The 10,000-nt window shown below is 32.5% G+C and overlaps 1 long non-coding RNA gene across 2 annotated transcripts in view; it reads left to right on the top strand.

The window, feature by feature from the left end:
• LOC137637478 (uncharacterized) overlaps positions 1–10,000 on the top strand; it is a 70,150-nt gene that overhangs the window by 2,224 nt on the left and 57,926 nt on the right. The window contains exon 2 of one of the 2 annotated variants that reach the window (XR_011043648.1): positions 888–922. The exons of the other annotated variant lie outside the window; for it this stretch is intronic. This is a non-coding gene — a long non-coding RNA (uncharacterized lncRNA). The remainder of the gene's footprint in view (positions 1–887; positions 923–10,000) is intronic. 2 annotated transcript variants of the gene reach the window in all.

The raw sequence follows: 10,000 nt of genomic DNA, 5'->3' as shown, positions 1-10,000 counted from the left end.
TAAAATATTTTAGGAAGAGTAACATGAGAATAAATATTTCCTATATAAACTATAAAAACCTTAACAATACAAGAGGAAGAGAAATCAGATAGAATAGCGTGGCCGAGTGTACCCTCAAGCAAGAGAACTCTAACCCAAGACAGTGGAAGACCATGGTACAGAGGCTATGGCACTACCCAAGACTAGAGAACAATGATTTGATTTTGGAGTGTCCTTCTCCAGAAGAGCTGCTTACCATAGCTAAAGAGTCTGCAACCAGATATCGCAAGATATAAGTTTTTTTTTTAGCTTTTCAGATACTCGAGAACTCAGTAATCCAATATAGTAAAATGCACCTCACTTCAAATATCTTTCGACTCTTCCAGGCAAAAGATGTTTTCCTCTGTGGGATATAGATTTGACCTATGTTCTTATACATTATTCCTTTCCTACCTGCCCACAAATCAAAATAAATATAATTATTTCACGAGAGACTAAATACTATAGGACGAGTTTAAGTTAGTGTTTTTGAACAGTTCAACTTCCTGGTAACCTATATAAAAAACGTTTAATTTCGATAACATTTCTATGAGAAGTCTGTTTTGAACAGTTTAACTTATTTAAAAAAAAACAATTAGATTTTATTAATTTTGATAATGTTTTTATAAGAGTCTGACGAGATACAATCAAGAAATTGGACTATATTTCCTTATTTTCTTTCCTCACTGGGCTACTTTCCCTATTGGAACCTTTGGGCTTATAGCATCATGATGAGTAGGTTAGGTTTTTCTAAATATAGATTTTTTTTAATTGATTGATATTAAATCAGTCTGAAAACAGACTAAGAGAATTAATTAATTTTTTTTGTTGTAGTTTGGAATAATTTTTATTTCTTGTTTCCTTTACAGAAACCATTGGCGTTTTTGAAGTCCCTGTGACATTGGTGAGTACAGCAATTTTTAGTCTGCTATATATATATATATATATATGTATATATATTATATATATATATATATATACAGATATATATATATATATGTGTGTGTGTGTGTGTGTAATCGTAGTTCTGACTTTTTAATCCCTATGCCCCTCTCTCTCTCTCTCTCTCTCTCTCTCTCTCTCTTTCTCTCTCTCTCTCTCTCAGCTTCCACACTACTTATCAGGATGCTGGAAAACTCAGAATCAATCAATCAATCAACATTGCATTGAAGATTACAATTATGGGTTGTTGCAAGGTAATTAAGAAATTCAGTGATAGATTGGCAAGGCACTAAATTCTTATCACTGTGGGGCCAGTCAGCCTTTCTCGTAGGCTTAAGCTTATTCCCAAAAGTCGCAGTAATATTTGTCATGTTTTTCAAATCCTTTCTCCGTTTTGTTTTTGATGGTCGCAAAATATATATATATATATATATATATATATTATATTTATTATTTATTTGTATATACAGTTAATGACACCCTCATTAGTTGTGTGACTTATATGTGCCACGTTCTCGCTAAATGAATCCCTCAATGTTGTCTTCCTTTAGTGCTGCAATTTTACCCTTTAGCTCCTCTCCTATCAATAAAATATCACCATTATTCAACTTCAGTCACACTGAATCTAGGAAAATGTACCTCACTTTAAATATCTTTGGACTCTTGCAGGCAAAAGATATTTTCCTCTGTGGGATAAAGATTTGACCTGTATCCTTATACATTATTGCTTTCCTACCTGCGCACAAATCAAAATAAATATAATTATTTCACGAGAGACTAATTACTTTAGGACAATTAAGTAATTTGACAATTTTAGCAGAGTTTAAGTTAGTGTTTTTGAACAGTTCAACTTCCAGGTTAAATTATATAAAAAGTTTAATTTCGATAACATTTCTCTTTTGAACAGTTTAACTTATGTAAAAAAAAAAAACAATTAGATTTTAATAATTTCGATAATATTTTTATAGAAGAGTCTGTCGATAGAAAATCTAGAAATGTGACTATATTCTCTCACGGTTTATTTATTTCCTTATTTCCTTTCCTCACTGGGCTACTTTCCCTGTTGAAGCCCTTGGGCTTGTAGCATCATGATGAGTTGGTTAGGTTATTTAAATATCGATTTTCTTGATATTAAAAACGTTGGAAGAGAAATTATTATTTTTTATTGTGGTTGAAAATAACTGAGAGAGAGAGAGAGAGAGAGAGAGAGAGAGAGAGAGAGAGAGATGCATACATACATACACAGTATACTGACTTCATAATGAATTCAATACATATTTTTTCATTAAGAATATATCGGACCAAATATCTTTAACAGAATCTCTCTCTCTCTCTCTCTCTCTCTCTCTCTCTCTCTCTCTCTGCAAAAGAAGGCATTTAGCTATAACCTAAATGTATATACAGTATAGATATAATTTTAACCATCCTTTGATTCACATCTATCCCAGATAGTAGGCTATTAAGCAATTAATTCTATCAATAATGCTAGTTTTCCCTGTTGGAGCCCTTGGGCTTACAGCATCTTTCTTTTCCAACTAAGGTTATATCTTAGCATGTATTAATAGTAATAATATACCAATGTATCCCAAACACAATAATTCACCTCCTTTGGTGAAGCACTTTTGCGTGCTAGAAATTTACGAAGTCATGTAGAGTTCTTTTGCTTGAGAGTACACTTGGGCATACTATTCTCTCTTATTTCTCTTCCTCTTGTTTTGTTAAAGTTTTTATAGTTTATATAGGAAATATTTATTTTAATCTTTTTGCTCTTCTCAAAATATTTTACTTTCCTTTGTTTCCTTTCCTCACTGGGCTATTTTCGTTGTTTGAGTCCCTGGGCTTATAGCATCCTGCTTTTCCAACTAGGGTTGTAGCTTAGCGAGTAATAATAATAATAATAATGACAACTGATGAGAAACCCCCCCCCCCCCTCTCTCTCTCTCTCTCTCTCTCTCTCTCTCTCTCTGGACATCGTATTTTTGTCAGTTGAAAAAAGTTGTGAAATATTCACGCCCTGACTACAAAGATAAGCGATTTTCTCATAGTACTCACATTATCCATACTTTCGATTTGGGGTTAATTTCATTTTACACGTATTAATAGCAAAAATGTTTTTATATTGTGATAAAAAAATATGATATAATTATAATTCACTTTGATCAGTCCTTGTGCTAATTTTTTCTTGATAGCTTAGTGAAACTGGAATCAAAATAAGTAATTATAGGTTTAAGCATAGCAATTTAATTTTGTATTTCTAATGATTTTCTCTGTTTTAAATTAATACAAAATGTCTCAGTGGCGTTCAAAAATTTATATATATACATATATATATATATATATGTGTGTGTGTGTGTATATATATATATATATGTGTGTATATATATATATACAGTATATATATATATATATATATATATATGAATGGACAATATCCACGTGTCTTTCATCATATTCAATACACACCTTCACCATCTTGCGTGTATCACAGTCACTTACCGAACTATTATATTCAATGCAGGAAGTCTTTATGATTCAACGTGCATATTTTTTCATAAATTTATCTAAATAAGGATTTGGAAATTATCATAGACAAAATTCGAAATTGTATAGATAAATTACAAGAACCAAGTAATCATGAATAAAGAGAGAGAGAGAGAGAGAGAGAGAGAGAGAGAGAGAGAAACTCCTTAACATTACAAATAGTCGAAGGGAGTTTGCTATCCCAAATCTGTTCTTATATATAGCTAAGGATATTTTTTTTTATTCATCTTATACTATACTGTTTTTTAAGAATATATATATATATATATATATATATATCTATATATATACAGTATATAGTATATTGTGAAATGAATAGAAAATTTCATTAGATAAAGCATATCTGACAGGATATTATCAATAGAATCTAAGTTTTCACACACTCACTCACATATACACACACACACATACACACATATATATGTATATATATATATATATATATATATATCTTACCGGAAAATAGTATGAGGAAACTTACGCATTCTGTTGAATTTTTGGAAAAGTCCTCATTTTCCAAAGAGCGTCTATTAATAGAGTAAGGAAGCCGTTTCTAAATACTATAGTTTATTCCAATTTGGTCAATGTCTTTTAAGGCAAAATCCAGTCATTAATGCAGTTTCAAGTAAATTGAATGAGAATTTTTTTAGGTTTAATCCAAACCGAGACGCGTGTAAGCTCCCCCCCTTCTCTCTCTCTCTCTCTCTCTCTCTCTCTCTCTCTCTCTTATATCTTTAATGAAGACGAAACAGGTGCTGTGGGATAACTAAGATTTTATGTTGAACTAAAGCAATGGTTTGCATATTCGTGTTAACGAATATTTTAATAACTTTTTCTCTGGGAAGAGTTTATGCTACAACTTGAATTGAATCTCTATAATTCTACGAATAACAAAGTCTCTCTAGTCTTCACCTGCTGATTCTCATCTTAATTTGTTGGACAGGAACTTACACCCCTATTAAGATTCTTAACAAAAGTTTCAACTTGCAGCAAATGTCTTTATGATAAGAGGGTGACATAAGTCTCTTGTTATAGTTTATATATGAAAGAGGTTTTAGTATTGTTACTGTTCCTAGAATATTTTATTTTAATGGTTCATTACTTCTCCTTTAGTTTGTTTATTTCCTTAGTCATTACTTCTCTCGTAGTTTGTTCATTTCCTTATTTTCTTTCCTCACTGGCAAATTGTTTCCCTGTTAGAGCCCGTGGGCTTATAGCATCCTGCTTTCCAACTACGGTTGTAGCATAGCTATAATAAAACAATAAAAAGCCAATTGATTTCTTCATGGCAATGCTGACGTTATCCTCTATATTGTCAAAATATGCCCTTCTCAGAAGTGTTTAAAGGCCTAAAGGCCCGTGACCACCTTTTAATCCCTTTGTCGGAAAAATCTCCTGCTGGGAGCATTATTGTAAATCTCTTCTTGGACCTCTCTGGGATTATTTTGTGCCACTGAACTTCCGAATTTTTAAATTAGGACATACTTTTTTTTCCATTAATTTACCTACATATATTTGTAAAACGCCAAGCTTGCAGAAGGCCAATATATATATATATATATATACACACACACACACACACACGCAATCAATTCCTTAGGTTAATAACAATGTTATCGTACCTACAAGTATGTTGGTTAAAGAACTAAAGCTGATCATTAACTTACTGGTCTTTACTCCACTGTGGTTCGAGTTAATAACACGTTTATCAACGAGTTAATAAAATTATTATCGTAGTTAATAACACTAGATTCAAAATAATGATTTGGACCATTAATGACCTCTCTGATATTGATCCAATTTCGATTACTTTTTAATTAAATTCAACTAAATAATTCAGCTTTGTTATATATTACGAATTATCAATGGCTATTTCTGATTTATATTGAACCACCGTAGTTCTGACTTCCTTAATCCTAAGTCTCTCTCTCTCTCTCTCTCTCTCTCTCTCTGTTATTATATGTTCGAAATACGACATACTTCTCCATATATCTATAAAGAATTATAGTGTAAACTAAAATGGATGGGAAGGAATCTACGCCTCTCTCTCTCTCTCTCTCTCTCTCTCTCTCTCTCTCTTATTATATGTTGGAAATACGACATACTTCTCTATATATCTATAAAGAATAATAGTGCAAACTAAAATGGATGGGAAAAGATTTTACGTCTCTCTCTCTCTCTCTCTCTCTCTCTCTCTCTCTCGTGTTATGTAATAGCTGTAGAGCGAATGTATGGCTATACAGATTATCTTGCAACTTTGAAGACTTTTTGTCCAATTTTTAACCATATATATATGTGTGTAAAAATCACAGGAAAACGTGATGCTCAGATGCAGAAGAACCACATGGAAAATGAAGATACGAAAGTCCTCTGAAGAAGTATCACGAAACTAGTAAGGACTTAATCGTATATTTTGTATTTTAATTTTCCCTGTGGTTCTTCTGCATATATATATATATATATATATATATTTATATAAGAATTATGGTGTAACCTAAATTGGATAGGGAAGGAATCTCTCTCTCTCTCTCTCTCTCTCTCCTCTCTCTCTCCTTTAAAAATTATTTTTCATAGAATGCCATTACTATATGTGATTCGAAATATATTCCTGTGTTAAATTTAGATGGAAATGACTGAGCATTTTGTATTTCAATTTGTTATTATTATTATTATTATTACTTGCTAAGCTACAACCCTAGATGGAAAAGCAGGATGCTATAAGCCCAGTGGCCCCAACAGGGAAAATAGCCCAGTGAGGAAAGGAAACAAGGAAAAATATATTTGAAGAACAGTATCAACATTAATTAATTATTTCTTATATAAACTATAAAAACTTTAACAAAACAAGAGGAAGAGAAATTAGATAGAATAGTGTGCCCGAGTGTACCCTCAAGCAAGAAAACTCTAACCCAAGACAGTGGAAGACCATGGTACAGAGGCTATGTTACTACCCAAGACTAGAGAACAATGGCTCGATTTTCGAGTGCCCTTCTCCTAGAAGAGCTATTTTTCAAGCTCTATGCTCATATTCCATGTACTTGTTGAAAGGGGGCTGGAACTGAGGCCTCTGTGCTTCTTATTAACGTTTGATTAGAAAGATCATTTCACAATCTGTATGTTACAGGGAGCGAGAGAGTTAGCCAAAGTAGTGATTTGATATCGTATGAAATGCCATGCACAGAGCAAGGGGTTTCTTCGTTTTCCAACATTTTTTTTTTAACTATTCTGGTATCTCTCTCTCTCTCTCTCTCTCTCTCTCTCTCTCTCTCTCTCTCTCTAGGAAGAGGTCCAATAGCTGACAAAACTCTAGATCATTTTTATATATACATAATCTTTTAATTTTCCTTATGTGAATTAATGTATATATATATATATATATATATATATAGTGTATATATACTATATATATATGGACGACTCCTTTAACCTTTGGCAGAGGTCAGAAATCTCGTATTGGTCTTGCGTAGATATGCATCAATGCACTTCCTGATCTTAAAAGAGAGGGATAAAGTTTCTGTTTAGATAATGGTCGTGCTGTGAGAGAGAGAGAGAGAGAGAGAGAGAGAGAGAGAGAGAGAGAGTACCCTGTGACAAGGAGTGAAAACATTTACAAAGGCATAAATCTATTAAAACCTGGAACCAAAAGATCTCTTATCGATGTCATAAGTCAAGTGGGGAGTCATGATGATGACAGCTGATAACGAAAGTGAAGTGAAGTGTTTAATTATTTTGACATTCGTCGCTTAGTGTGTTAACAGGAAATTTGAGGGTCATACTCTCTCTCTCTCTCTCTCTCTCTCTCTCTCTCTCTATATATATATATATATATATGTATATTTATATATATATATATATATATATCATGTATGTGTTTTAATGTTGTTAATGTTTTTAAAATATTTTATTTTGATTTTCATTGCTTATATCGTTTAATCATTTCCTTATTTCCTTTCCTCACTGGGCTATTTTTTGCCTGTTGGAGCCCTTGGACTCATAGCATATTGCTTTTCCAACTATGGTTGTAGCTTAGCTAGTAATAATAATAGTAGTAGTATTAGTAGTAGTAGTAGTAGTAGTAAATAGAAATCAGTTTATAGAAAGTTTTGCCTACTCCATTATAATAAGACATATTAGGCCCTACATTTTGAAGAAATGGCAAGAGAGTTGAACTGTTCCTGTCTTTGCGAAAAGTCCAGAAGTTAAATTATTCCTTGGCCATCCTTACTTGATGCCAGCAGCTTCAGAATTGAGGTCATTTTGAAATGATCTTGTATCAGACAAAGTTATTTGAATCATTGTGGTCTTTGTGAAGGATTCCTGTCACTAGAGCACATTCTGGTACACTAGTTTGAATATTTAGATCTTGAAAAAATTACTCTATTATTATTGTTGTTGTTGTTATTATTATTAGTTAAGCTACAACACTATTTGGAAAAGCAGGATGCTCTACGCTCAAGGGCTCCAACAGGGATAAATAGCGCAGTGAGGAAAAGATGATTATTATTATTTTATTTATTATTATTATTGTTATTATTAGTTAAGCTACATCCCTTAGTTGGGAAAGCATGATACTATAAGCCCAAGGGCTCCAACAGGGAAAAATAGCACAGTGAGGAAAAGGTTATTATTATAATTATTAATATTATTATCATAGGCTACAGTCCTAGTTGCAAAGTCAGGATGCTATAAGTCCAAGGCTCCAACAAAATAGCCCAGTGAGGAAAGCAAGTAAGCAAATAGTTAAACTACATGAGAAGTAATGAATGCGTAATGTAAAGTATTTCAAGATGGCAAACGACGTTGAAATAGATTTGTCATATATCAACTATGAAGAATAATCTTGCCATTTATTATCTAAATATCAAAGGAAAATTAGATATATATAACTTCTTATTTAGAAGTCATACGCACTCTCTCTCTCTCTCTCTCTCTCTCTCTCTCTCCAATCTGTACTGTCAGTACTGGAAAAAAAATTGTTTTTGCCATTGCTGCGGTTTTTATTATATATATATATATATATATATATTTATATATATATATGTATGTATATATATATATATATATATACATACATATACATTTACATTGAAGTTTAATAAGTTACTTCCCTTTGCTTCTTCGATAAAATAAAATGATTCATTCCCAATCTTTTTCTTTGAGAAACTCCGTGTCTTTTGTCTAAGTCTGATCGTGGGAATATCTCACTGTTTTCCCAGCTAATTTATGGGGTTGGTTGGGTCCCCTAGAGGGGGGGGGAGCACACGCGTGTCTCATGCTTTGAAGAAACAAAAGATGAGGGGAAAGTATTATTGTTGTTGTTGTTGTCGTTGTTGCTGTTATCATGATTTGAAGTCTCTGTCATAAGAGTTTCTACTAACCTGTCGTCTCTCTCTCTCTCTCTCTCTCTCTCTCTCTCTCTCTCTCTCTCTCTGAAAAATAAATAGGAATAATCTTACTATAACACTAGCCCAAATTAACCTATTAACTAGATCAATAAAATCTATTTCAAACGCAGAGTAATAACAGACATGGCATACATCTGTTGGTCACAAACATCAAGATATATATATATATATATATATATAGTCCAAGATATTCCAATCATCATTTCCGATCACCAATCTTTCTCATTTCTTCCTCTTTTCTTAATTACCTTCTGTACCACATTCATGAATCAATTTCTCCAATCGTTCTCGAAAACTATTCTCCTTTATATCATTGTTCAGTGGCTACTTTTCTCTTGGTTTAGGATAAAAGAGACTCTTTAGCTATGGTAAGCAGCTTTTCTAGGAGAAGGACACTCCAAAATCATAACCACTGTTCTCTAGTCTTGGGTAGTGCCATAGCCACTGTACCATGGTTTTTGGCTGTCTTTGGCAAGAGTTTTCTTGCTTGAGGGTACACTCGAGCACAGTATTCTATCTTATTTTTCTCCCTCTTGTTTTTTTAGTTATAGTTTATATATAAAGATTTATTTTATTGTCACTGATCTTGAAATAATTTATTTCAATTGTTAATTACTTTTATTGTAGGTTCCTTATTTCCTTTCCTCTCTGGCTGTTTTCCCTGCTTTCCCTACTCGTGCTTTTCCTACTAGAGTTGTAGCTTAGCAAATAATGATGATAATAATAATCGCTTAGGTTTAGCAGCTCTTCTAGGAGGACACTCCAAAATCAAACCATTGTTCTCTAGTCAAGGTAGTGCCATAGCCTCAATACCATGGTCTTCCACTGTCTTGGGTTAGAGTTCTCTTGCTTAAGGGTACATTCGGGCACAAACTATTCTATCTTAACTCTCTTTCTCCTATTTGTAAATGGTTTTATAGTTTATATAGAAAATATTTATTTTAATGTTACTGTTTTTAGAATATTTTATTTTTCCTTGTTTTCATTTCCTCACTGGGTTATTTTCCTTGTTGGAGCCCCTGGGCTTATAGCATCCTGCTTTTCCAACTAAAGTTGTAGCTTAGCAAGTAATAATAATAGTAATAATAATAATA

Source organism: Palaemon carinicauda, unplaced genomic scaffold (genome assembly GCF_036898095.1).
Source record: "Palaemon carinicauda isolate YSFRI2023 unplaced genomic scaffold, ASM3689809v2 scaffold778, whole genome shotgun sequence".
NCBI lineage: Eukaryota > Metazoa > Arthropoda > Malacostraca > Decapoda > Palaemonidae > Palaemon > Palaemon carinicauda.
The sequence above is the reverse complement of the archived record's forward strand: the minus strand, read 5'-3'. Positions and strand labels throughout refer to the sequence as shown.